This window comes from Procambarus clarkii, chromosome 5 (genome assembly GCF_040958095.1).
Source record: "Procambarus clarkii isolate CNS0578487 chromosome 5, FALCON_Pclarkii_2.0, whole genome shotgun sequence".
In the NCBI taxonomy this organism is placed as follows: Eukaryota; Metazoa; Arthropoda; class Malacostraca; order Decapoda; family Cambaridae; genus Procambarus; species Procambarus clarkii.
In genome coordinates this window covers 46,050,232-46,058,347 of record NC_091154.1, presented here as the reverse complement: position 1 = coordinate 46,058,347, position 8,116 = coordinate 46,050,232, and the positions used below count along the sequence as shown (strand labels likewise).

Below are 8,116 nucleotides of genomic sequence, written 5' to 3'. Positions count from 1 at the left end.
GATATCCCCAGAGTCAAACTTAATCTATGTAAACACTCTATGTAAATAAAGGGACCTAGTCTATGGAACTCACTCCCTTATAATGATTTGAAAAGCTGTCCAACTTCTGCCATATTCAAAAATAAAACCAAAAAGTACCTGTAGTACTTTTTAAGTACGAGGGAGTAATGCGCAAAGCGTCCCTCACCTGTGACGTCACAGCGTCACCTGACGCCATATCAACACATCGGCCATTTTGTCGTCAGTTCAGTCATGGCGAGGACTAACCCTTCATGCAAACTGCACCTACTATCAAGAAGAAGAAGATTTTGTGTTCCACCGATAGTATTATCGTAAGTAAGCACTTATATTTTATATTTTATTAAATTAATTGATTCTATTTTTCTGTAATAAAGGTCCAAAGGGTTGTTAAGGAACAAGGGTGTAGCGATACCGACGCTCAGTGCGCTCAACTCACACCAAAGTATCACCTGTGTAGCTTCTGTAATTAGTGTTAATTAGTTATGCTATAAGATAATGAAGCGAGTATAAGATTAACTCGCTACAAGGGTACTGTGTTGGGAGGTGAGGGCTGTTACTGGTGTCTGTGGGGATGTGAGGACTTGTACCAACCACTATCACCACCAGTATCTTGTCTTGCACCCTGCTTAGTATTCCTATTGAGATATGAAATATTATTGCATTCATATAATTATTCATTCACAGTCATTACTATTTTTATGGGCTATGTTCTGTTACCCTAATGCTTTTTACCCCTGGGCATGTCCATTTACTCTCCAGCCCTTCACAAGCCACTGCTGCACCCCCTCCATGCCCATACTTACTGTGCTTATTCTTACAGGACTGCACTGCATTATGTGGTGCTCACTGCCTGGACACCTTGATACATGCATTATAGGGTTCTGGTAGTTGTTCTACTCACCAAGCCCTTCCAAGGCCAGGCTTGACATGTGAGAGCTTGGTCCAACAGGCTGTTGCTTGGACAGGCCCCTCAGGCCCACATATCCACCACAGCCTTGTTTGTCCGGCACTTCAAAATCAAATGTTTATTTACGTAAGGTACATACATATTTTTAGGTAAGGTACTCTTTATTTGGGTAAATTTATCTTCGTAGTATTTAGCTTTGGCTCGTCTAATTATCTTGGATAGCAATAACGAGTAATTCTTTGAGAATTCTTTGGAGACAATTCCTAACCTATACTTCTCCCAACCTATACTTCTTCTCAAGGTCATCTTCACTTCTTGAAGATGTTCAGGTTTTCTCTTGAAGATGTCGACGGTTGTTCCAGCAATACTGTATTTCTTTTATTGCTGAAAACCTGTTTTCAGCCATAAAAAAATAATCCTGAATCCAGAAAAAAATCCCTTTTGTATCGTCTGGAAATTTTCAAATATTGCTGATCAAACCTGAGTCTAAATTATTTGTATATATTATGAATTACAGAGGTCCCAGGACAGGGTTTTTAGGCACTCCACTTACATTTTCCCACTCTGACTTAACCCCCATTTATACAAACTCAGTCTTATCTTTTAGCTAATAATTTATTGTACACACCATACTCAGCCTGTGTAGGGTAGTTTATTGTGCATGTGTAGTATATATATTTGTGTAGTATATTTGGTATATTTAATGCCTCTAACCTCTCCTCATAGTTCTTGTCCTTCAGTTCTGGGAGCCACTTAGTAGCATGTCTTTGCACCTTTTCCAGTTTGTTTATGTGCTTCTTAAGATATGGGCACCATACAACCGCTGCATATTCCAACTTTGGTCTAACAAAAGTCGTGAACAATTTCTTGAGTATTTCGCCATCCATGCATTTAAAAGCTCTGAATATTATCCTTTACCTGCAATTGGTTGTTGCTGTATTTATAGAATATGATTTGTTCTACTTTACATTTGTTTGTTCCTTTTTTTCAAAATTTCTTTCTGCCTCTCTCCTCACTGCCGTGTAGTTGTTTCTCTTTGTATTACTGGTATGTTTGGGGGTTTGGCCTCTTCGTATATTGATTCCATTTTTGTGTCTTTTGGTCTCTGTCCGTCTTGAAATTTCAGTTGAACAAATCCCGTTTCCTAGTTCTGCATCTTTGTTTTGGTATAAATGTTTTTGTTCCTTTATCATATATTTCACAAAATTGACATACTGTGCATTAATTCATCTCAATTACTTCCTTTCCTAACAGCAAGCCTTTCCAGTAAAATTCTTTGAATTCTTTTCTGACTTCTGGCCTAATGTTTGTTTTATCCTAGTGTGTATGATGCCTAGCGTGTGTCTGGTGCCTGTTGTGTTAAACCGAAGATAAATGCATAAGTATAGGTCAGTAATTTCTCCAGCTTTGAAAGGGGCTTTCATTATGCAGCAGTATTCCACTCTAGAGAGCACTAGCGTCTTGAAAACTATCATCATCGGTATAGCATCTCTAGTGTGAAAAGTTCTTGTTATCTATCCTGTCATTTTTCTTGCAGTTGTGACGGCTACTTTATTGTGTTCTTTAAATGTAAGGCCTTCTGACATCAGTACACCCAAATCCTTTACGTTGCTTTTCCGTTCAATGTTATGATTTGACTGAGTTTTGTAAGTGGTTTCCGTTTTTATATTTTTTATTTTTTCCGTAGCGCATGAGCTGAAACTTATGTTCGTTAATCACCATGTTATTTTCTGTAGCCCATAGAAAGACCTGATTTACATCTGATTGGAGGTTTGCCATAATCCCAAGCATAAATGATTATATTTCTATCACTTGCTCTTAAGATTGTTTCATTTAATAGAGGTTGGGCATAATTGTTCTCTGCTGCTAATAGAACTGACTGACTTAGCTATAGGAAAATGTAAACTTAATTGGTTTATCCATTACAGTATTGTGCAGTTTATTTCATGATCCTGTGCTTAATACTTGCATAAATAGTAGATTACAAAATGCATTTTTATATCATTAGTATTGAATAATAATAATGCAAATAATTGACTTATAAATGATGTACAATTAATTGGTAGGTGATATTATATTATTAATATTTTTTCATTCTTGCAAAGCCTTAACAAAGTCATTAACATGTTAATATAAACTTGATCACCTTCCACTTATTTTCTCATGTGCTACCTACATGTACAAAACCTTATTCCTAAATGCATATTTTGTTCTGAAACTTGTCCTTTATATGTTGTGTATCACCATCTCTGGAGAGTTTTATCTGATTGATGTATAAATTACTTTTAATTTTACAGAATATTATTGTTATACTGAATTTATTATTATATAAATAACTTAATTTTACAGAATCATCTATCAACGCACATCCACAAGTTGAGGAGGAGGATGTGACCTTCCAGATGTCTGAAGTACTGAAACAGGCACCAAACAGGCCTGGTGGATCTAGGTACAAGGTAAAATAATTTAATTTTTTTTTTTTTTTTTTTTTTACTAATTGTCCGATATATATATATATGTCGTACCTAGTAGCCAGAACTCACTTCTCAGCCTACTATGCAAGGCCCGATTTGCCTAATAAGCCAAGTTTTCATGAATTAATTGTTTTTCGACAACCTAACCTACCTAACCTAACCTAACTTTTTCTGCTACCTAACCTAGCCTAATCTATAAAGATAGGTTAGGTTAGGTTAGGTAGGGTTGGTTAGGTTCGGTCATATATTTACGTTAATTTTAACTCCAATAAAAAAAAATTGAAATCATACATAGAGAAAAGGGTTGCTTTATCATTTCATAAGAAAAAAATTATAGTAAATATATTAATTCAGGAAAACTTGGCTTATTAGGCAAATCGGGCCTTGAATAGTAGGCTTAGAAGTGAGTTCTGGCTACTAGGTACGACATACATATATATATATATATATATATATATATATATATATATATATATATATATATATATATATATATATATATATATATATATATATATATATATATATATATATATATATATATATATATATATATATATATATATATATATATATATATATATATATATATGTCGTACCTAATAGCCAGAACGCACTTCCCAGCCTACTATTCAAGGCCCGATTTGCCTAATAAGCCAAGTTTTCATGAATTAATGTTTTTTCGTCTACCTAACCTACCTAACCTAACCTAACCTAGCTTTTTTTGGCTACCTAACCTAACCTTACCTATAAATATAGGTTAGGTTAGGTTAGGTAGGGTTGGTTAGGTTCGGTCATATATCTACCTTAATTTTAACTCCAATAAAAAAAAATTGACCTCATACATAGAGAAAAGGGTTGCTTTATCATTTCATAAGAAAAAAATTATAGTAAATATATTAATTCAGGAAAACTTGGCTTATTAGGCAAATCGGGCCTTGAATAGTAGGCTGAGAAGTGAGTTCTGGCTACTAGGTACGACATATATATATATATGTATAATAAGCCAAGTTTTCCTGAATTAATATATTTACTATAATTTTTTTCTTATGAAATGATAAAGCAACCCTTTTCTCTATGTATAAGGTCAATTTTTTTTTATTGAAGTTAAAATTAACGTAGATATATGACCGAACCTAACCAACCCTACCTAACCTAACCTAACCTATATTTATAGGTAAGGTTAGGTTAGGTAGCCAAAAAAAGCTAGGTTAGGTTAGGTTAGGTAGGTTAGGTAGACGAAAAAACAATTAATTCATGAAAACTTGGCTTATTAGGCAAATCGGGCCTTGCATAGTAGGCTGAGAAGTGCGTTCTGGCTACTAGGTACGACATATATATATATATATATATATATATATATATATATATATATATATATATATATATATGTCGTACCTAGTAGCCAGAACTATCTTCTCAGCCTACTATGCAAGGCCCGATTTGCCTAATAAGCCAAGTTTTCCTGAATTAATATATTTTCTCTAATTTTTTTCTTATGAAATGATAAAGCTACCCATTTCATTATGTATGAGGTCAATTGTTTTTTATTGGAGATAAAATTAAAGTAGATATATGACCGAACCTAACCAACCCTACCTAACCTAACCTAACCTATCTTTGCAGGTTAGGATAGGTTAGGTACCCGAAAAAGTTAGGTTAGGTTAGGTTAGGTAGGTTAGGTAGTCGAAAAACAATTAATTCATGAAAACTTGGCTTATTAGGCAAATCGGGCCTTGCATAGTAGGCTGAGAAGTGAGTTCTGGCTACTAGGTACGACATATATATATATATATATATATATATATATATATATATATATATATATATATATATATATAATGTGTCGTACCTAGTAGCCAGAACGCACATCTCAGCCTACTATGCAAGGCCCGATTTGCCTAATAAGCCAAGTTTTCTTGAATTAATGTTTTTTCGACTACCTAACCTAACATTTTCAGCTACCTAACCTAACCTATAAAGATAGGTTAGGTTCGGTCATATATCTCTATTAATTTTAACTCCAATAAAAAAAGAATTGACCTCATACATAATGAAATGGATAGCTTTATCATTTCATAAGAAAAAAAATAGAGAAAATATATTAATTCATGAAAACTTGGCTTATTAGGCAAATCGGGCCTTGCATAGTAGGCTGAAAAGTGCGTTCTGGCGACTAGGTACGACATATATATATATATATATATATATATATATATATAATGTATATATATATATATATATATATATATATATATATATATATATATAATGTCGTACCTAGTCGCCAGAACGCACTTTTCAGCCTACTATGCAAGGCCCGATTTGCCTAATAAGCCAAGTTTTCATGAATTAATATATTTTCTCTATTTTTTTTCTTATGAAATGATAAAGCTATCCATTTCATTATGTATGAGGTCAATTCTTTTTTTATTGGAGTTAAAATTAATAGAGATATATGACCGAACCTAACCTATCTTTATAGGTTAGGTTAGGTAGCTGAAAATGTTAGGTTAGGTAGTCGAAAAAACATTAATTCAAGAAAACTTGGCTTATTAGGCAAATCGGGCCTTGCATAGTAGGCTGAAAAGTGCGTTCTGGCGACTAGGTACGACATATATATATATATATATATATATATATGCAAACAAGCCTGAATGGTCCCCAGGACTATATACAACTGAAAACTCACACCCCAGAAGTGACTCGAACCCATACTCCCACAACTGGTATGTACAGGGACGCCTTAATCCGCTTGACCATCACGACCGGACATAAGGAAGTGATAGCCGAGGCTATATGAACCACTTCCCCGCCGGCACTCGGATGGTAATCTTGGGCATAGCATTTTATCAAATCACCTCATTCTTTGGGGCACACGTGAGGAACACAAATGCAAACAAATGCAAACTTGTTTGCATTTGTGTTCCTCACGTGTGCCCCAAAGAATGAGGTGATTTGATAAAATGCTATGCCCAAGATTACCATCCGAGTGCCGGCGGGGAAGTGGTTCATATAGCCTCGGCTATCACTTCCTTATGTCCGGTCGTGATGGTCAAGCGGATTAAGGCGTCCCTGTACATACCAGTTGTGGGAGTATGGGTTCGAGTCACTTCTGGGGTGTGAGTTTTCAGTTATATATATATATATATATATATATATATATATATATATATATATATATATATATATATATATATATATATATATATATATATATATATATATATGTCGTACCTAGTAGCCAGAACGCACTTCTCAGCCTGATAAAATAAATGATAAAGCTACCCATTTCATTATGTATGAGATCAATTTTTTTTTATTTGCGTTAAAATTAACGTAGATATATGACCAAACCTAACCAACCCTACCTAACCTAACCTAACCTATCTCCATAGGTTAGGTTCGGTTAGGTAGCCGAAAAAGTTAGGTTAGGTTAGGTTAGGTAGGTTAGGTAGTCGAAAAGCAATTAAATCATGAAAACTTGGCTTATTAGGCAAATTGGGCCTTGCATAGTAGGCTCAGAAGTGAGTTCTGGCTACTAGGTACGACATATATATATATATATATATATATAATATGTATGTGTGTGTGTGTGTGTAATTACCTAAGTGTAGTTAAAGGATGAGACCGTCTTCCCAGCACTCTTTGTCATATAACGCTTTGAAACTACTGACAGTCTTGGCCTCCACCACCTTCTCACCTAACTTGTTCCAACCGTCTACCACTCTATTTGCGAAAGTGAATTTTCTTATATTTCTTTAGCATCTGTGTTAAGCTAGTTTAAATCTATGACCTCCTGTTCTTGAAGTTCCAGGTCTCAGGAAATCTTCCCTGTCGATTTTATCAATTCCTGTTACTATTTTGTATGTAGTGATCATATCACCTCTTCTGTCTTTTAGTTTTGGCATATTTAATGCCTCTAACGTCTCCTCGTAGCTCTTGCCCTTCAGTTCTGGGAGCCACTTAGTAGCATGTCTTTGCACCTTTTCCAGTTTGTTGATGTGCTTCTTAAGATATGGGCCAACTTCTGTTGTTGGGCACCACACAACAGCTGCATATTCTAGCTTTGGCGTAACAAAAGTCATGAACAATTTCTTTAGTATATCACCATCCATGTATTTAAACGCAATTCTAAAGTTAGAAAGCGTAGCATAGGCTCCTCGCACAATATTCTTTATGTGGTCCTCAGGTGATAGTTTTCTATCTAGAACCACCCCTAGATCTCTTTCTTTATCAGAATTCTTTAAAGATTTCTCACATAATGTATAGGTTGTGTGGGGTCTATGTTCTCCTGTTCCACATTCCATAACATGGCATTTATTAACATTAAATTCCATTTGCCAAGTGGTGCTCCATATACTTATTTTATCCAGGTTTTCTTGAAGGGCATGACAATCATCTAAATTTCTTATCCTTCCTATTATCTTAGCATCATCAGCAAACATGTTCATGTAATTCTGTATACCAACTGGTAGATCATTTATGTAGACAATAAACATCACTGGTGCAAGAACTGAACCCTGTGGTACTCCACTTGTGACATTTCTCCAGTCCGATACATTGCCTCTGATTACTGCCCTCATTTTTCTATGTCAGAAAATTTTTCATCCATATTAGAAGCTTACCTGTCACCCCTCCAATATTTTCCAGTTTCCAGAACAACCTCTCTATGTGGAACTGTCGAATGCCTTTTTTAGGTCCAGATAGATGC

The 8,116-nt window shown here is 34.8% G+C and overlaps 1 long non-coding RNA gene across 1 annotated transcript in view; it reads left to right on the top strand.

Annotated features, from left to right (window-relative positions):
• Window positions 1-229: 229 nt before the first annotated feature.
• Window positions 230-8,116, top strand: part of LOC138350767 (uncharacterized) — a 9,548-nt gene continuing 1,661 nt past the window's right edge. Inside the window, exons 1-2 of the long non-coding RNA XR_011222276.1 lie at window positions 230-332; window positions 3,278-3,384. This is a non-coding gene — a long non-coding RNA (uncharacterized lncRNA). The remainder of the gene's footprint in view (window positions 333-3,277; window positions 3,385-8,116) is intronic.